General features: G+C 42.5%; 1 protein-coding gene across 1 annotated transcript in view; it reads left to right on the top strand.

Moving 5' to 3' along the window:
• The window catches only part of LOC122549505 (immunoglobulin lambda-1 light chain-like), a 75,523-nt gene that overhangs the window by 44,559 nt on the left and 9,290 nt on the right, over positions 1-21,674 (top strand). The window lies entirely within an intron of this gene.

Here is a 21,674-nt window from a genome sequence, read left to right as displayed (position 1 = left end):
ATGTTCACATTTGGAGTTAAAGAATAAAATTGCTATTTTTCTTAAATAGTGAAATTTGGGGTAGTTCTCTGTCACTCATATTTTAACAGATTATGAGGTGAGGTGAGCTTGGTTTAATTAGCAAAAGGGTTTACCCCGCATCATAACATGTTCAAATCCTGCAACTCTGGCAACATCCTTGTAAATCTTTTCTGAATCCTTTCAAATTTCACAGCATCCTTCTGATAAAAGGGAGACCAGAATTGCACATAATATTTCAAAAGTGGCCTAACCAATGTCCTGTACAGCTGCAACATGACCTTCCAACTCCTATACTCAATGCTCTGACCAATAAAGGAAAGCATATCAAACACCATCTTCACTATCCTATCTACCTGTGACTCCACTTTCAAGTAAATTTGAACCTGCACTCCAAGGTCTCCTTGTTCAGCAACATTCCCCAGGATGTTACCATTAAATGTATGAGTCCAGGCCTGATTTACCTTTCCAAACTGCAGCACCTCACATTTATCTAAACTAAACTCATCTGCCACTCCTCAACCCATTGGCCCATCTGACCAAGATCCTGTTGTACTCTGAAGTAACCTTCTTTGCTGTCCACTACACCTCCAATTTTACTGTAATCTGGAAACTTATTAACTATATCTCCTACGTTCACATCCAAATCATTTATACAAATGACAAAAAGCAGTGGACCCAGCACCAATCCTAGTGGCACACCACTGATCACAGGCTTTCAGTCTGAAAAGCAACCATCCACCACCACCCTCTGTCTTCTACCTTTGAGCCAGTTCTGTATGCAAATGGCCAGTTCTCCCTTCACTGCATGTGAGTTAACCTTGATAACCAGTCTACCATGAGGAACCTTGTTGAAAGCCTTACGGAAGTCCATATAGATCATTTTCACTGCTCTGCCCTCTTCCTTACTTCTTCAAAAAAACTCAATCAAGTTTGTGAGACATGATTTCCCACACACAAAACCATGTTGACTATCCCTAATCAGCCTTTGCCTATCTAAATACATGTAAATCGTATCCCTCAGTGTTTAAATCACCATACTCCGGTGTGTATATTAGTAACGGAAATCATATGCTAAAAAACAGTAAGACAAAGTGCGCTTTTATTTAATTCATGGATCATGCCGTGGCAAGAGGAAAAAAAATATAATGGAGGACTGAAGTCATAACCTGAAACTGTTGAAGAATATGGTCTCCTCCTGTGAGGTCAGTAATTCCATGACTCCTCCCACTGTTGTGATGATCCAGGTTCCAACTAGAGGCAGATCACACTGGCCGACCGGGTCGGAGTCACTTCCTTCAGACTGTCAGTGCCCTCCAGTGGGACTAGGCGCAAGACGTTCTATGCAAAAAGCTCCGGATTGGGACAGTATGTCACTTTATTTCGTCCTGGCGGTCACCCTGATATCTTGTAAGTTTGCTACAAGAAAATTAAACCGTTTTGACTATTCACTCTGACACGGCATCGTTGAATGTGTACTCCATTTTATCCATGTTGGTTCTCTTATGAACTGCAGTATGATGAATTGTAAACACTAACACCAACGGCATGGGTCTCTCTGATGAAAATAATTCTGTGTTTGTGTTTTCAGCTGCTGGTGAAGCCCTCGTCACCTTGAAGCAGGTTTTATCGCTCACCCGGGCCACGGGGATGACGGCACGATTCATCTGTCAGATTGAAGGGTTGGATAACATAGCATCCCAACCCATCTACTGGTACCAGCAGAAAAACACAGTCATTCGCGGGATAGGCGTTCTCCGGTCCCAGCAACTCACCTGGCTTCACACCGACTTCAACTCCCGATTCAATCTCGAAGTTGTGGAAAGTTCCACCCTTCTTATCATCAATGACATTGTACTGAGCGACACAGCTATCTACTACTGCGCTGTCACAGTGCTTTGGTTGTGTTAAAACTTCGTACAAAAACCTTTTGTTTTCTCAAGCTGAAGAAAGACGTTCCTACAGTTTATTGATCTATCAGCAATCACCCTACCCCCATCCCCAAAACGCAGATGTGGAATAATGGTAGTTCTGAAAGGGATTTCCTCCTTTCCATTCCCAAACCACAGAGCCAATTCCTCCATCCAGTGGCCGGATAAGCCATAGTTTGTTCAGCATAATACCTGGGACACATGAGTTCACGCTACAGATACCTTGTGCATTGTGACAAGTTGTTGGTTTCCCTCCACCCACCATCCTCCTCCTTCGCAACGCTTGAGCAAGGAGCATCCACATACAGCAAATGGCAATGACCATTTCCAGCAGGAGAGAGAATTTAACCATCGAGCCTTGACATTCAATGGCATTGCCATCAATGAATCCGCCATTTTGTGGGGCTTATCATTAATCAAGAAGTGATCAGGTTAAAGGCTATACTAAAAACAGTCTCGCAAAACTGGAATCCAAAGGAATGAGAGGGAAAACTCTCCACTGGTTGGAGTCATATAAAGGATAATGGTAGTGGTTGTTGGAGGTCAGTCATCTCAGCTACTGGATATCTCTGCAGAAGCTCTTCAGTGTAGAGTCCTTGAACTAATCATCTTCAGGTATTTCATCAATTACCTTCCCTCCATCATAAGTCTGAAGTGGTGATGATTGCTGATGACTGCAAAGTGCTGAGGACCATTTGCAAATCTTCAGATACTGAAGCAGCCCCTGGGCAAGTCACTTTTGCACCCAGCCCCCATGCCAATCAATGACCACCTCCGAAAGGCAAAATTGACTTGATTGGCACCACATTTACAAACATTCATTCTCCACCTCTGATCCACAATCACAGCATTCTGAACCATCTACAAGATGCACTGTAGACATCATCAAATTTCCTTAGACAATACCTTCCAAACTCATGATTGCTACCATCTAAAAGGGCAAAAGCAGTACATAATTGGGAATACCACACCTGCAAAGTCCTCTCCAAAACACTCACCATCCTGACTTTGTAATATATTGTTTTGTCTTCATTTTTCACTGGGTCAAGAGGCCGGAATGCCCATGTAGAACAGACACTTTGCATTGGCCTTTTGTTGGTTGGACCAATATTCTTTTGCCCTTATCTAAGTATCCTTCAGAAGGTAGAGATGAGCTGCCTTCTTGAATCATTGTATTCCATTTTGAGAATTCACAATTTAGTTAGGGAGGGCATTCCAGGGTTACATTTGCCTTTAGAATAAAAAAAGTTAGAGTCTAGGCTAACTACTTAAAATATTTTGAGGCAGTCTGGTCTGGTCCACAACAATTCCCTTTTGACATTATTAATCATCTAGAGTTGCATGACGTGTTCTTAGTTTTATTATATGTTATTTAAAAAGGCTCTTCTTTATAGTTAACCTGCATTTATTGCCTAAAACCTTAAATCTGTGGCTCCAAGTTTTTTTACAATCACCTAAGCAAACAGCTATTAGTGTGTGATTCAAAGTATATATGCTAGATATCCCAAAGACTAGAGGATCATATCAATCAAAATATACCTTTGGCTGTTCACAACACGCATGGTACCAGCCATTCTCAACCAGCCCACAGTTGCTTTGATAATTATTCTCTCAGTCTGTCCTGAAATCTTCAAAGATTTATGTAGATAAAATCCAAGTCCCTCTGTTTCAGTGAACCCTTTAAATTGGTGCCTTTATGTCTCGATGACCTCTTGCTAACCCTTGTGCCAAAAATTCACACTTCTCTTTATAAACTGTACTAAATTCCATTTCACAACATTCAGCATATTCCACCTTGTTTCTATCATACATTCAAAGATAGCATCATTAGCAAATTTTGCAAAGTTACTATGTATTCCTATATCATATAGGTATCAAAAAGACGGTTATACCAGCTCTGACTGTCAACTATTCTCAAGTTGGGTGTTGCCACAATCACAGATTTGTGAGCAACTGGATTCAATGGCATAGTCATGATGTAATAAATCACAATTCCCTCTTTTAGAATTTAGTTGATACATTTTTACATTGTTAATTTTAATTCAAGCCTCAAAACCTCCTTTATGCTGTCACAATTGATGCAATTTCTTGATCTTTGATTTTTTTTTCTAGTATTTTTCCCAGACTCAGGAAGTGTTGCAGCACTTTATTTCTTTTTAATTGGGAGGACCACAGACCCAGTTTAAATGTGAATGAATTTGCAGCACTGGTCATATGTGCTAGGTTTCTACTCTTTCCCTTCCATTCACAGGTCAGCTTGATATGATTAGATTAGATTAGATTCTTTACAGTATGGAAACAGGCCCTTTGGCCCCACAAGCCCACACTGACCCTCTGAACAGTAACCCACCCAGACCCTTCCCCTACCCTATGTTTACCCCTAAATAATGCACCTAACACTATGGGCAATTTCGCATGGCCAATTTTTGCTTGTCAGGAATCCAATGTTGAACAACTGTGCACTGTCTCACAGCTCATTGTGCTTTTCATTCCTTCTTTTAAGAAAAGTGATGATTTCAGACCTAAAAATCTTTGTAGGACCTTTGTTCAACTTAAGCAGCACTCATCAGCAAGGAATATTGATTAACAATGGGCAGCATTGAGTTTGTTGTAAGAATTTCAACAAATGGTGCTGCAGGGGTCTTGCTCAAATCCAGTTTACAATCTTAATGGCATCTTTCGTTATACACAAAAAGTCCAACATTTTACTTTTTAGTATTTGTGATGAATTATACTGTAGTAAATTTTGTGGGCGGCACGGTGGCACAGTGGTTAGCACTGCTGCCTCACAGCACCGGAGACCCGGGTCCCGCCTCAGGCGACTGACTGTGTGGAGTTTGCACATTCTCCCCGTGTCTGCGTGGGTTTCCTCTGGGTGCTCCGGTTTCCTCCCACAGTCCAAAGATGTGCAGGTCAGGTGAATTGGCCATGCTAAATTGCCCGCAGTGTTAGGTAAGGGGTAAATGTAGGGGTATGAGTGGGTTTCGCTTCGGCGGGGCAGTGTGGACTTGTTGGGCCAAAGGGCCTGTTTCCACACTGTAATGTAATGTAATGTAATGTAATGTGATCTAAATAACAAAAGAGGGCTAATCATGACCATTTCTGCAAAATGCAACAAAATTCAAATTCATGTCAAGTATGGCTGGTGCACCATCTGTTGTGAAAGAAACCAATTTCTTGATTGGAACTTTTTTTTCAAGAGTGCGCCTTTTGAATTCAGCGTAGATGCCATGTGCGGCACGGTAGCACAGTGCAGTTAGCACTGCTGCCTCACAGCACCAGAGACCCGGGTTCAATTCCCACCTCAGGCGACTGACTGTGTGGAGTTTGCACATTCTCCCCGTCTCTGCATGGGTTTCCTGCGGGTGCTCTGGTTTCCTCCCACAATCTAAAATGTGCAAGTTAGGTGAATTAGCCATGCTAAATTGCCTGTAGTGTTAGGTGTGGGCAGAAGGGCCTGTTTCCACACTGTAAGTAATCTAATCTACCCAACCCTGGACCTCTCTTTAAGGGTCAAAGGAGTGAGATGATCCTCTTTTGTTGTCATATCCTTAAAAACTATGCATATGAGAAGAATTAGCTGGGCTGTTTCGGTCATGTTGATAGATTCACCAAATTACAGTGAGAAGTGTTCACAGATCCTGCTGAAGTTGCTGAAAGCTGTGTTAAGACAAAGATTCTTCTCTCTTGCTACTGTGAAATCATCAGGTGACAAGATCTGGAGACATTATTATTTCTTCTTTGTTCTTAAAGCCTTTAAATAAAGAGTCAATGCCCACAGTCATTGCTTCTTTGATTACTCTGCCATCTGCAATGATTTCCTCTGTTTCTCCAGAAAATGGGGAGTGAAAAATAATGCTTCAGTGCAAGCCTTATCCTTTGCTGCTGATTTAGAAAAAAAAAACAGTTCACCGTACAAAAGCACTTTCAGTTCATCAACTTTCTTTGTCTCAAGCATATTACTTAATAGAAATCTATCCTTGAGTCACATGTACCATTATTGCATGTCATTCCATATGTTCCCTTTTACTTAGCAATATACTTTAGTGACATAGAAAGCAAATTTTCCTTTTATGTTAGTAATTGTGAACTAGAATTCTGCTTCCCATTCCAAATTTTCCTTTTTATTTAGCAATATACTTGGTGATCGAGAAAGCAAATTTTCCTTTTTTTTATCCGTTGAATAAAAATTCATCTTCCCATTCCAGCTGGAAATATATTTTGATTTCTTTTTACATGGTCCATGTTAAGCACACATCATTATATCTTCACGTCTAGTTCATGATACCACTTTACCACTGGTCACACTGCAGGTCAACCTCTCGATCTGTGCTTCTGGATCATTCAGAATTTTGCTTGATACTTTAAAGTGTAAAGCATGCAGGGTCACTTTTGTGGTTGTGGTTTATTTCAGGACCCTAAATTGGCTTGCAATGTGCAGATATTGGATGTGAGGTATAGCAGTGTTCCTCATAATTTTTCTTCACCCTTCACGGACCAATTAGATAAGCAGCAGAAGAAGGTCATTGCAGGTCTATAGAGATTGAGCAGAGGGACAGGATTAGCTGAACATCTCTCATAGACAATTCACATGGACATGATGTGATTATACACACATTGATCCTAATATATTTCTTATTCATTTGTTTGCATTGCCATCTCAACACTTACTTTACCTTGCAATGGTCATCTATCCGGACCAAAAAAGAAACACAATGCAACAAGTTGACAAAACCTGTGAAAAGTACACACTTTTCTCTAGTTGTGTAGTTTCTGGAAATGGAAGTCATGAAGTGGCATGGTGATCAACATGCAGATGGTAAGAAATGTGGCAGAGGATGTTATCAACTGTCAGAGACATACTCACTGAAGGAAAGTGCGCAGGTAGTGAAATTGACTGTCATAGACTCAGTGATTGATCAATCAAATGTAATCTATGTGTTGGAGACCACAGTTCACAGACAGCCAATGGTTTAAAAGGCTGAATGACTTCTTTCTGTGTCTTAATCTCATAATGATTTGATGACTGTCTGACTCATTAAAACCACTACTGACAGTTGACAGACTGGGGCTGCAGCACATAGTAAAAGAATGAATACAAAGAAAATCTCTTTTTTCACTTTGCACTTGCTAATTAAAGAGTTAGGAGAAAGTAGGACTGCAGATGCTGGAGATCAGAGAAAAAACAGTGTCATGCTGGAGAAGCACAGCCAGTCAGGCAGAATCTGAGAAGGAGGAGAGTTGACATTTCAAACATGAGCTCTTCATCAGAAACATCAACTCTCCTGCTCCTCAGATGCTGCCCGATTAAAGAGTTAGTTATTTCTAACTTTAAGAGTTAGGGGTGGCACAGTGGCTCAGTGGTTAGCACTGCTACCTCACAGGGCCAGGGACCTGAGTTTGATTCCCACCTCAGGTAACTGTCTGTGTGGAGTTTGTGTGTTCTCCCTGTGTCTGTGTGGTTTCCTCCGGGTGCTCCAGTTTCCTCTCATAATCCAAAGATGTGCAGGTCAGGTGAATTGGCCATGCTAAATTGTCCATAGTGTTAGGTGCATTGGTCAGCATTAAATGTAGGGGAATGTGTCTGGGTGGACAATAGACAATAGACAATAGGTGCAGGAGTAGGCCATTCAGCCCTTCGAGCCTGCACAGCCATTCAATATAATCATGGCTGATCATTCCTAATCAGTATCCTGTTCCTACCTTATCTCCATAACCCTTGATTCCACTATCTTTGAGAGCTCTATCCAACTCTTTCTTAAATGAATCCAGAGAGTGGGCCTCCACTGCCCTCTGGGGCAGAGCATTCCACACAGCCACCACTCTCTAGGTGAAGAAGTTTCTCCTGAGCTCTGTCCTAAATGGTCTACCCCTTATTTTTAAGCTGTGTCCTCTGGTTCGGCACTCACCCATCAGTGGAAATATGTTTCCTACTGCCAGAGTGTCCAATCCTTGCATAATCTTATACATCTCAATCAGATCCCCTCTCAGTCTTCGAAACTCAAGCGTATATAAACCCAGTCGCTCCAATCTTTCAACATAAGATAGTCCCGCCATTCCAGAAATTGACCTCATGAACCTACGCTGCACTCTCTCAATAGCCAGAATGTCTTTCCTCAAATTTGGAGACCAGAACTGCACACAGTACTCCAGGTGTGGTCTCACCAGGGCCCTGTACAGCTGCAGAAGCACCTCTTTGCTTCTATACTCAATTCCTCTTGTTATGAAGGCCAGCATGCTATTAGCCTTCTTCACTACCTGCTGTACCTGCATGCTTGCCTTCATTGACTGGTCTACAAGAACACCCAGATCTCTCTGTACTGCCCCTTTACATAAATTGATTCCATTGAGGTAGTAGTCTGCCTTCCTGTTCTTGCCACCAAAGTGGATAACCATACATTTATCCACATTAAACTGCATCTGCCATGCATCTGCCCACTCACCTAACTTGTCCAGGTCACCCTGTAATCTCCTAACATCCTCATCACATTTCACCCTGCCACCCAGCTTTGTATCATCAGCAAATTTGCTAATGTTATTGCTGATACCATCTTCTATATCATTAACATATATTGTAAAAAGCTGCGGTCCCAGCACGGATCCCTGCGGTACCCCACTGGTCACTGCCTGCCATTCCGAAATGGAGCCGTTTATCACTACCCTTTGATTCCTATTAGCCAACCAATTTTCAATCCAATCTAGTACTTTGTCCCCAATACCATGCGCCCTAATTTTACTCACTAACCTCCTGTGTGGGAATTTATCAAAAGCTTTCTGAAAGTCCAGGTACACTACATCTACTGGATTTCCCTCGTCCAACTTCAGAGTTACATCCTGAACATCCTGAGTTACATTCAAGAAGATTAGTCAAGCATGACTTCCCCTTCATAAATCCATGCTGACTCTGTTCTATCCTGTTACTACTATCCAGATGTGCAGTAATTTCATCCTTTATAATAGACTCCAGCATTTTTCCCACCACTGAGGTCAGACTAACTGGTCTATAATTTCCTGCTTTCTCTCGCCAACCTTTCTTAAAAAGTGGTATAACATTAGCCACCCTCCAATCCTCAGGAACCGACCCTGAATCTATTGAACTCTGGAAAATAATTACCAACGCATCCACGATTTCCTGAGCCACCTCCTTCAGTACCCTGGGATGCAGACCATCAGGCCCCGGAGACTTATCAACCTTCAGACCTAACAGTCTCTCCAACATCAAATCCTGGCAAATATAAATTCCCTTAAGTTCAGGTCCTTCAGCCACTGTTACCTCAGGGAGATTGCTTGTGTCTTCCCCAGTGAACACAGATCTGAAGTACCCATTTAATTCCTTTGCCATTTCTTTGTTCCTAGTAATATATTCCCCTGTTTCTGTCTTCAAGGGCCCAATGTTTGTCCTAACCATTTTTTTGCCTTGCACATACCTAAAAAAGCTTTTACTATCCTCCTTAATATTCTTGGCCAATTTACCTTCGTACCTCATTTTTCCTCTGCGTATTTCCTTCTTAGTAATCCTCTGTTGCTCTTTAAAAGCTTCCCAGTCCTCAGTTTTCCCACTTATCTTAGCTATGTTATACTTTTTCTCTTTTAACTTTATATGTTTCTTTACTTCCCTCGTCAGCCATGGTCGCCCATGCCTCCTCCTGGGATCTTTCTTCCTTTTAGGAATGAACTGATCCTGCAACGTCTGCATTATACACAGAAATATCCGCCATTGTTTCCTCCACGGTCATCCCTGCTAAGGTATTGCACCATTGAACTTTAGCCAGCTTCTCCCTCATAGCTCCATGGTTCCCTTTATTCAACAGAAGTACTGTCACTTCCGACTGTACCCTCTCCCTCTCAAATTGCAGATTGAAGCTTATTGTATTATGGTCACTACTTCCCAATGGCACCTTCACTTCGAGGTCTCTGACCAATTCTGGTTCGTTACACAATACCAGATCCAGAATTGCCTTCTCCCTGGTCGGCTCCAGCACCAGCTGCTCTAAGAATCCATCTCCGAGGCACTCCACAAAGTCTCTTTCTTGAGGCCCAATACCATCCTGATTCTCCCAGTCTACCAGCATGTTAAAATCCCCCATAACAACTGTAGTGACATCTTTGCGACAGGCCAATTTCAGCTCCTGACTTAACTTACATCCGACATCCAGACTACTGTTTGGGGGCCTGTAGATGACTCCCAAGAGGGTCTTTTTACTCTTAGTATTTCGAAGCTCTATCCACACTGACTCTACATCCCCTGACTCTAGGTCCCCCCGCGCAAGGGACTGAATATCGTCCCTTACCAACAAGGCCACCCCACCCCCTCTGCCCATCAGTCTGTCCTTACAATAGCACGTGTATCCTTGAATATTCATTTCTCAGGCCCTGTCCACTTGAAGCCACGTCTCAGTTATCCCCACAATACCGTATCTGCCAATTTCCAAAAGAGCCTCAAGCTCATCCATCTTATGTCTATTGCTTCGTGCATTCATGTATAGTATTTTTAATTTGTTACTGCTCTCACCCTTCCCATCAACCCTTATTTCACTCAACCTTACAGCATGATGCCTTTCCGAGTTTTCTGCCTCATTGATACAGTTGTCTTTCTTGACTTCTCTTGTTCTAACTTTCTCTTCAATTTCCTTTTTAAACATCCAGCTTGTCCCCTCCCCCCCGCTACTTAGTTTAAATGTAGCGGTGTTGCAGTAGAAAACCTGCCTGCCAGAATGCTGGTCCCTAACCTATTAAGGTGCAAGCCGTCTCTCTTGTAGAATTTATGCTTACCACAAAATATACCCCAGTGATCCAAGAACTTAAATCCTTGCTTCCTGCACCAGTTCCCTGCATCAGGGTGGGTTACTCTTCAGAGGGTTGGTGTGGATTTGTTGGGCCAAAGGGTCTTTTACCATACTATAGGGAATCAAATCTAACCTTATCAATATAAGGAGTGATAGGACTGTACCTTGTAGAAAAAAAGAGTCTTGATTTGTAGATTCACCAGGTTGGTACTGCCCTTTTAGGTGCACTTAGTTCTCTTCCTTGCATGCTGTAGCACAATCCTCATTGAACTGGTTTTGATCTATCAGCTTCATGGTAATTACAGATTGAGAAAAATGCCAAAACATCAGATTATATATTAAAGTGAAATGTAATTCTGCTGCTACTGAAAGCCCAAATATTGGCCTATTCCAAATTTATATCAGTTAACACAGTGGTTAACAACAGAGGACAACTAAAAAGGAAATATGCAAAGAAAAAAAATAAGGTACGAAGGGAAACTGGACAAAAATATAAAGGAGGATAGTAAAGACTTTTTTAGGTATGTGAAAAGAAAAAAATGGTTAAGACTAAAATTGGGCCCTTGAAGACAGAAACGGGTGAATTTATTATGGGGAACAAAGAAATTGCAGAAGAATTAAATTGGTACTTTAGATCTGTCTTCACTGGGGAAGACACGAGCAATCTCCTAGACATAAATGTGGCTGAAGGACCTGAACTGAAGAGAATTTATATTAGGCAGGAAATGGCATTGAAGAGACTGTTAGTCTGAAGGCTGATAAGTCCCCGGGACCTGATGGTCTGCATCCCAGGGTACTGAAGGAGGTGGCTCTAGAAATCGTGGATGCATTGGTGATCATTTTCCAATGTTCTATAGATTCAGGATCAGTTCATGCAGATTGGAGGGTGGCTAATGTTGTCCCACTTTTTAAGAAAGGAGGGAGAGAGAAAACAGAGAATTATAGACCAGTTAGTCTGACCTCAGTGGTGGGAAAAATGCTGGAGTCAATTATAAAGGATGAGATTACGACACATCTGGATAGCAGTAACAGGATAGGTCAGAGTCAGCATGGAATTATGAAGGGGAAGTCATGCTTGACTAATCTTCTGGAATTTTTTGAGGATGTAATTCTGAAGATGGACAAGGGAGATCCAGTGGATGTAGTATACCTGGACTTTCAGAAAGCCTTTGATAAAGTCCCACATAGGAGGTTAGTGAGCAAAATTAGGGCACATGGTATTAGGGGCAAAATACTGACATGGATTGAAAATTGATTGGCTGACAGGAAACAAAGAGTAGTGATAAACAGCTCCCTTTCAGAATGGCGGGTGGTGACCAGTGGTATGCCGCAGGGATCAGCGCTGGGACTGCAGCTTTTTACAATGTACATTAATGATATAGATGAAGGTATTAAAAGTAATATTAGCAAATTTGCTGATGACACAAAGCTGGGTGGCAGGGTGAAATCTGAGGAGGCTGTTAGGAGAATACAGGGTGGCCTGGACAGGCTAGGTGAGTGGACGGATGCATGGCAGATGCAGTTTAATGTGGATAAATGTGTGGTTATCCACTTTGGTGGCAAGAACAGGAAGGCAGATTACTAGCTAAATGAAGACAAGTTAGGTAAAGGGGCAGTACAATGAGATCTAGGTGTTCTTGTACATCAGTCAATGAAAGCAAGCATGCAGGTACAGCAGGCAGTGAAGAAAGCTAATAGCATGCTGGTCTTCATAACAAGAGGAATTGAGTATAGAAGCAAAGAGGTCCTTCTGCAGCTGTACAGGTTCCTGGTGAGACCGCACATGGAATTTGTGCGCAGATTTGGTCTCCAAATTTGAGGAAAGACATTCTGGCTATTGAGGCAGTGCAGCATAGGTTCACGAGGTCAATTCCCGGAATGGCGGGACTATCTTACGCTGAAAGATTTGAGTGACTAGGTTTGTATACGCTTGAGTTTAGAAGGCTGAGAAGGGATCTGATTGAGACATATAAGATTATTAAAGGATTGGACACTCTGGAGGCAGGAAGCATGTTTCCACTGATGGGCGAGTCCCGAACCAGAGGACACTGTTTAAAAATAAAGGGTAGGCCACTTAGAACAGAGGAGAAACTTTTCACCCAGAGAGTGGTGGGTTTATGGAATGCTCTGCCCCAGAAGGCTGTGGAGGCCAAGTCTCTGGATACTTTCAAGAAAGAGTTGGATAGAGCTCTTAAGGATAGTGGAATCACGGGTTATGGGGATAAGGCAGGAACAGGATACTGATTGAGGATGATCAGCCATGATCATAATGAATGGCGGTGCTGGCTCGAAGGGCAGAATGGCCTACTCCTGCACCTATTGTCTATTGTCTATAAGTAAGGCTCACTGGTCTATAATAACCTGGGTCATCTCTACTGCCCTTCTTGAATAAGGGCGCAACATTTCCAATCCTCCAGTCCTCTAGTAGTAAACCTGTAGACAATGACAACTCAAATATCAAAGCCACGGGCTCTGCTATCTCCTCCCTAGCTTCCCAGAGGATCCTCGGATAAATCCCATCTGGCCCAGGCTGATCAGCCATGATCATAATGAATGGCGGTGCTGGCTCGAAGGGCAGAATGGCCTACTCCTGCACCTATTGTCTATTGTCTATTGTCTATTGGTAGTGCTGACCAATACAACCATGGATATTTTCATTGCAGAAGAGTCTTGGTCACATCAAAGCAATGTAGTGATCATTAAGTATGTTCAAAGCTGAGATGATAAAATTTAAATCAGTGAAGGAATCAAAGGTTGTGGGGAAAGACAGGAAAGTGGAATTGAGGAATATCTGAAAAATGAACCAACTGTTCATTTCTATTCCCTTTTTTATGTCCTTCATATCAAAAGTGTTAGTCACTTCACACAGCATTACAAAATGGCTGACCTCAATACATACAGCAAAGGCTGTGAGTCTCAACTTCTATCCAAAACTAGTCCAACTCCTAACCTTGGCATCTACCTGACAGTGTTGAAAATTGCCTAGAAAGACATAGCCAGCAGGCACATGGAAGCATCACAACCTGCAAGTTTTCCTCCAAGTCGCATAACACTATTACTTGGAAATGTGTCACCATTCCTTCATTGGCACTGCCTAACAACACTATCCATCATTACCATATAATATTTAGTGGTAGGAAAAGGTGGACCATCTCCCTTTTCTCAAGGGAAATCAGGAATGGCAATAGGTACTTGCTTTGCAAGTGTCATCCTCACCTGATGAAGGAGTAATTTGAAATAAAATTCTGTGATAATCAATACATCCCTACATCTCTTTATGTGGTGTGGTGTTATGTTCTGATTTGGCTTTGTAGCTGATGAGTAATTTTAACCAAACTCGTAGAATAAAAAATCTACTGAAAAAAGTAAAAATTTTGTTTTAAGCCCAGTCAATTCAAAACCCAGTCAAAAATGAATGGAATATAAATTAAGTGTTTCATCATCCCTTAAATTTTCAAATTGCCAGATTGTTAAAAAACAACCATGACATTTTTGGTAAAGGTGATCAATATTCAGTACTTATGGAGATGACGTCCTGCCTTCATATTGAGAATACCATCCATCATATTGTGTGGCTCTATCACCATGCTAAATGGGACAGACACCAAACAGATCTGGCAACTCAAGACTGGGCATTTATGAGGTGCTGTGGTGCATCAATAGCAGCAGAATTGTACCCCAGCATAATCTGCAAGCTAATGGCCTGGCATGTTCCCCACTCAATCATTATGACCAAGTCAGGGGATGAATCGTTGTTTAATGGAGAGTGCAGGAGGGCATGTCAGGAGCAACATCAGGCATACCTAAAATTGAGATGCCAGTCTGGTGAAGCTACCAACAGGATTTCTTGCATACAAAACAGCATAAGCATTAAGTGATAGCCAGAGCTAAATGATCCCATATGCACAGGGTCAGATCTAAGTTCTCACAGGATCAGATCTAAGTTCTGCAGTCTTGCCACATCCAATCATGCATGGTCATGGACAATTAAACTCACTGGAGGAGGCTCCACAAATTTCCCCAGCCTCAATGATGGAAAAGCCCAACACTCAAGTGCAACAGATAAAGCTGAAGAATATGCAGCAACTTTTAGCCAGAAGTATTGAATGGATGATCCATCTTGGCCTCCTCTAGTAGTCCCCAGTATCACAGATACCAGCTTTCAGCACTCACTCCACATGCTATCAAAAAACAATTGAAGAGATTGGATAAGGCAAAGGCTATTGCCGCTGACAACATTCCAGCAATATTATTAAAGACCTGTGCTCCAGAACTTGCTGCTGTCCTAGCCAAGCTCTTCCAATACAGTTACAACACTGGCATCTACCCGACAATGTGGAAAATTACACGGGTTTGTCCTGAACACAAATCTAACATGGCCAGCATTCAAGAAGTTTGACACCATCCAGATCAAAAGAGCCCACTTGTTAGGCACCACTCCACAAGCATCTACTCCCTCCACTACCAACACTCAGTATTAGCAGTGTATTATATACAAAATACACTGCAGAAATTCACCAAAGAATCTAAGACAGCACCTTCTAAACTAGACTTCTTCCATCTAGAAGGACAAGGGCAGCAGATGCATGTTCCCATCCAGCCTACTCACCAGCCTGATTTGGAAGTATATCACTGCTCCTTCACTGTCACTGGGTCAAAATTCTGGAATTCCCTTCCTATAAGTGCATTATGGGTCAACTTACAGCATTTGGACTAGAGCAGTTCTAGAAGACAGCTCACCACTACCTTCTCAAGCAAACTAAGGATGGGCAACAAACATTGGCCAGCCAGCAAAACCCATGTCCCATGAGTGAAGAAATAAAAAAACTTGGCTGCTTTTTTTTGTGATTTATGGGCAAGGATTCCCAAATCCATCTGTTCCATAGCTTTCTGCAGTCTTTCTATGTTTAAATAATATTCAACTCCTCTATTCTTGCCAACATATATAATCTCATTTTCTGAAATCATATTTCATCTCTTAAGTCTTTGCCCACTTGTTTAACTTGTCTATGCAGATGCTTTATGTCATCCTCACCACTTGCCTTCTCATTTATTATGATGCAGTAAATTTGGAGCCACTGAACCATCAGGTCCTTTCATGGAACTTAAATGAATATTAGATTGACAGTCATAATCCACGAACATAATGTTGTGGCCTCTGAAGAGTAGTGAAGGTTATGCCAGACTGTATGACACAAAGCCCACAAACAGCACAGCTCCCCAGGCATTCCTGCCCTTGATCACAGAAGTTTTAACCAACAGCACATGAGAGAGGTTGGACCAGCCATCATCTCCTAAAGAGCTGACCATGGCCCTCAAATCCTTTGAAAAGAATAAATGTTCCAGAAGTGGTAGCTTAACAGATGAGATGGATTCAGCTCTGTGGGACTTTGATCAGGACCTGCTGGAGGTATACGAGAAGATGATTATGGCACTCATGGGACATGGGTTTTGCTAATCCATAAGGAAAGGTATCATCACGATCATCTACAAGCAGAAGGGGAAAGGAAGGAAATTAGAAGTTGGTAACCAATTTCTCTGTTGAATGTGGATGATAAAATCCTGTTTAAGGTCATCGCCAATCAGGTCAGATCTGCTCAGGGATGAGTGATTCATCCTAACTGAACCTGTGCTATACCAGACAAGAAGATCTCTGAGAGCATTGTGCTCCTCAGAGATACAATCAGCTACATACAGGACACAAGCATTTGCTTCATTGCTCTGGACCAGGAGAAGGCCTTTAACTGGATATTACACACCTACATGAGGAATGTGATCTCCAAATAGGCTTTGTAGAGGGAATCTGCAATTCATCTGACTGCTCTACACACCATTTTTAGTGCAGTCTTAATCCATGGGTGGGAATCAGAAAGCTTCCTGATCAGATCTGGAGAGAGGCTGGGCAGCCCACTCTCTGGTTCCTTGTTTGTATATTGTATAGAGCTTTGCTGAGTCCATAAGGAAAGATGCAAGCTTGAGAGGCGTGTCTATCCCAAGCAATGAAGGCCTGTAAATCAGAGCCTCCCCGTACATGGTTGATGTTGCCATTTTCTGCACAGATCCAGTATTAGTGCACAGACTCATGAGCATCTGTGATGAGTTCAACTGGCCTTGGGAACTAGGATAAATTAAGGCAAGAGCAAGTCCATGTTCTTTGTAAGCTGGGTCGACCGATCCTTTTACCCGTCACTGTGAGGATAGATTACCTGAATGTGCTCGGAATATGGTTTAGAGAGGCTGTAACATGTGAAAATATTTGTGAGAAGTGAACCACCAAGATGAGGCAGAAACTGGGCAGATGAGAGCACTATTCCCTCATCACTGTGAATTAAAACCTAGTCATCAGGAATGAAGTACTCTTCGTATTGTTGCATGTGATACATGTTAATATATGTAGGTCTAGCCTATTCCCTGAGCCTGCACCACTGCAGTCACCCGAGCCATCTTCCACTTCATCTGGACACTAAGGTCTAGGTAAGGAGGGGAAGGATGTACCTAATACAAACTTCATCCTGACAGCCAACTTTGTGTGTGGCTGCATAAAGTTGCATGTGGACCTGGTCCTGCATAACCAAGTGTTATTACATACTGAGGTTCTATCTATTCCCAGTGCTGGAGGGTGGGCCTGGCCTCGTTGCCATGAAACACCCTAAGTAGTTTGAATCACAAACTATCCACTGCTTTTTGTCATTTGTATAAATGATTTCGATGTGAACATAGGAGATATGGTTGGTAAGTTTGCAGACGACACCAAAATTGGAGGCATGGGAGACAGCAAAGAAGGTTAACTCAGAGTACAACTGAATCAGATGGGCCAATAGACTGAGATGGAGTTTTGTTTCGATAAATGTGAGGTGCTGCATTTTGGAGGGCAGAAATATAGTTCTTTGAAAGTGGAGTCTCATGTAGATAGGATAGTGAAGAAGGTGTTTGGTTTGCTTGCCTTTATTGGTCAGTGTATTGAGTATAGGATTTGGAAGGTCATGTTGCGGCTGTACAAAACATTGGTTAGGCCACTTTTGGAATACTGTGTGCAATTCTGGTCTCCCTGCTATAAGAAGGATGTTATGAAGCTTGAAAGGGACCAGAATAGATTTACAAAGATGTTGCCAGGGTTGGAAGTTTTGAGCTACAGGGAGAGGCTGAATAGGCTGGGGTTATTTTCCCTGCAGGGTTATAGGCTGAAGGGTGAACTTATAGAGGTTTATAAAATCATGAGGGGCATAGATAGGATAATAGACAAGGACTTTTCCTGGGGTGGGGGAGTCCAGAACTGGAAGACATAGATTTAAAGTGAGAGGGTGAAGATTTAAAAGGGACCTAAGAGATAACTTTTTCATGCAGAGAGTAGTTTGTGCATGCAATGAGCTGCCAGAGGAAGTAGTGAGGGCTGGTATAATCACAAAGATTAAAAGGCGTCTGAATGGTGTATGAATATGAGAGGTTTAGAAGGATATGTGCAAAATGCTAGCAGATGGGTTTGGATTAATTTATGATGTCTGGTAGACATGAATGAGTTAGACTGAAGGGTCTGTTTCCATGTTACATACGTCTATGGCGGTAGTTGAACTGTTCTGCATCACCTGTCCCTCATAGAAAAGTTTGACTAAAGCTTTGACTAAAAGTCTATCAGGCAGTGTTCAGCATGTAGTGTCCTTGACACCCGTAGGGTAAAGGAGAAGGTTGATTCTGTTGGATGGTTACCTGAGCAGACTGCCAAAATTGTTTGGCAGAATGACTCATTGTGTAAACTTTCCAAAGTGTTGTTTGGCTGGTGGTGAGAAGGGCATTGCCCCTCAAAACCTTCATGACTCTGGCCACCACCACACACTGTCCTTAAAGCAACTGGGGAAGTGGGAAGCAATTGGAGACTGTCACACATCTGTTTCAGGAATGTCCATTTGCAAAGAAGGGCGAGAGAGACATGCAATGGTTTATTTTGCTGAGATAGGTCCTGAACAGCTCCATGATGCAGAACTCTGTGCTCTACCAGCTGTTTCCCAGGATGCACACAGAGACAAACATCAACTGCTCTTGGAGGACCATCAACTCCATGAAAGACGCTCTTTGGTCAACCTGAAACTTGTTGGTTTTGACTGAGTGTTAGAACATAGAACATAGAAGAATACAGCCCAGTACAGGCCCTTTGGCCCTCGATGTTGCGCCGATCCAAGCCCACCTAACCTATACTAACCCACTATCCTCCATATACCTATCCAATGCCCGCTTAAATGCCCATAAAGAGGGAGAGTCCACCACTGCTACTGGCAGGGCATTCCATGAACTTACGACTCGCTGAGTGAAGAACCTACCCCTAACTTCAGTCCTATATCTACCCCCCCTTAATTTAAAGCTATGCCCCCTTGTAATACCCGACTCCATACGCGGGAAAAGGCTCACACTGTCAACCCTATCTAACCCCCTAATCATCTTGTACACCTCAATCAAGTCACCCCTAAACCTTCTTTTCTCTAATGAAAACAGCCCCAAGTGTCTCAGTCTTTCCTCATACGATCTTCCTTCCATACCAGGCAACATCCTGGTAAACCTCCTCTGCACCCGTTCCAGTGCCTCCACATCCTTCCTATAGTATGGCGACCAAATCTGCACACAATATTCCAGATGCGGCCGCACCAGAGTCTTATACAACTGCATCATGACCTCAGGACTCCGGAACTCAATTCCTCTACCAATAAAAGCCAGTACGCCATATGCCTTCCTCACCGCACTATTTACCTGGGTGGCAACTTTCAGAGATCTGTGTACATGGACACCAAGATCCCTCTGCTCATCCACACTACCAAGTATCCAACCATTAGCCCAGTACCCCATTTTTTTGTTATTCTTCCCAAAGTGAATCACCTCACACTTAGCTACATTGAATTCCATTTGCCACCTTTCTGCCCAGCTCTGCAGCTTATCTATATCCTGCTGTAACCTGCCACATCCTTCCTCACTGTCAACAACTCCTCCGACTTTCGTATCATCCGCAAACTTGCTCACCCAACCTTCTAACCCCTCTTCCAGGTCATTTATAAAAATGACAAACAGCAATGGTCCCAAAACAGATCCTTGCAGAATACCGCTAGTGACGGCACTCCATGAAGAAACTTTGCCATCAACTACTACCCTCTGTCTTCTTCCATCCAGCCAATTCCTAATCCAAACCTCCAACTCACCCTCAATACCATATCTCCGTATTTTCTGCAGTAGCCTACCATGGGGAACCTTATCAAACGCCTTACTAAAATCCATATATACCACATCTACCGCTTTCCCCTCATCAACCTCCTTCGTCACCTTTTCAAAGAATTCAATAAGGTTTGTGAGGCACGACCTGCCCTTCACAAAACCATGCTGACTATCCTTGATCACATTATTCCTATCCAGATGTGCATAAATCCTATCCCTTACAATTCTCTCTAAGACTTTGCCCACAACAGAAGTGAGACTCACCGGCCTATAGTTACTAGGGTTATCCCTACTCCCCTTTTTGAACAAGGGAACCACATTTGCTATCCTCCAGTCTTCTGGCACTACTCCTGTAGACAAAGAGGACATAAAAATCAAGGCCAATGGCTCTGCAATCTCCTCCCTTGCTTCCCAGAGAATCCTAGGATAAATATGTTGTAGACTGAATATTTCAAGGTCCACAACTACATGCTAAAGCTTAGTCACCAATGCACAGTGAAAATATATCTCTGTTTCAGATTGTTCTGCCAAAGTATAACAGGGATCTGTTCAGTTCTCAGACTCCCATTGCCTCAAACTCAGTCGTTAGCACTGCTGTCTCACAACACCAGATTCCTAGATTCAATTCCAGCCTAGGGAAACTGTCTGTGTGGAGTTTGCACATCCCCCCCGTGTTTGCATGGGTTTCTTCTGGGTGCTCTGGTTTCCTCCCACAATTCAAAGATGTGCAGGTCAGGTGAATTGGCTAGGCTAAATTGCCCATAGTGTTAGCTGCATTAGTCAGAGGAGAATGGGACTAGGTGGGTTACTCTTCGGCGGGTCAGTGTGGACCTGTTGGGCCAAAGGGCCTGTTTCTGCACTTTAGGTAATCTAACCATCTAAACAAAATACATGGAAATATTTTCCTACATGAGTTAAAAATGCCTTGCTCTTTGGGCAGTCAAATTCCAATATGTCCTCTGTTTTGTTTTCTGTCTCAAAGACTGCATGGAAAGGATTGAGATGTATATGTACTGATAGGGAAAAGTTTCTTTTATGATTAAAGTATATTTTTGCAATGAAGAAAGAAACCTATCTCTAAAGTTGATTCTCAACTTGATTCAAATACAAATCTTCATTCCCCACTTCCAGGCACCTACCACCCTCTGTGTAAAATACTTTCTGCATATATTCTCCTTAAACTTTTCATCTCCACCTTGAAAACATGACCTCTCATTATTGAATCCCTCACCCTGGAAGAAAAGCTTATCTCTATCTATCCTGTTTATACCCTTCATGATTTTGTAGACCTCAGTCAGGTCCCCCCTCAATCTCCTTTTTTTTTTCTAATGAAAACAGTCCTAACCTACTGAACCTCTCTTCATAGCTAGCACCTTTCATACAAGGCAACATCCTTGTAAACCTTCTCTGCACTCTCTCCAAAGCTTTCACATCCTTTTGGTAACGTGGTGACCAAGACTGTACACAGTATTCTAAATGCTGCCGAACTAATGTCTTGAACAATTTCAACATGATCTTCCAGCTCTTATACTCAATACCCCATCCGATGAGGCAAGCATACCATATGCCTTCTTGACCACTCTATCAACCTGTGCAGCCACCTTCAGGATACAATGGACCTGAACTCCCAGGTCTCTCTGTCATCAACTTTTCCCAAGGCTCTTCCGTTTACAGTATAGTTTGCTCTAGAATTAGACTTCCCAAAATGCATCACCTCACATTTGCCTGGATGGAACTCCATCTGCCA

Source organism: Chiloscyllium plagiosum, unplaced genomic scaffold (assembly GCF_037043375.1).
Source record: "Chiloscyllium plagiosum isolate Xiang-an unplaced genomic scaffold, Cpla_swu_hap1 HiC_scaffold_4, whole genome shotgun sequence".
NCBI lineage: Eukaryota > Metazoa > Chordata > Chondrichthyes > Orectolobiformes > Hemiscylliidae > Chiloscyllium > Chiloscyllium plagiosum.
Note: the sequence above shows the minus strand (reverse complement) of the source record. Positions and strands in the feature narration are given on the sequence as shown.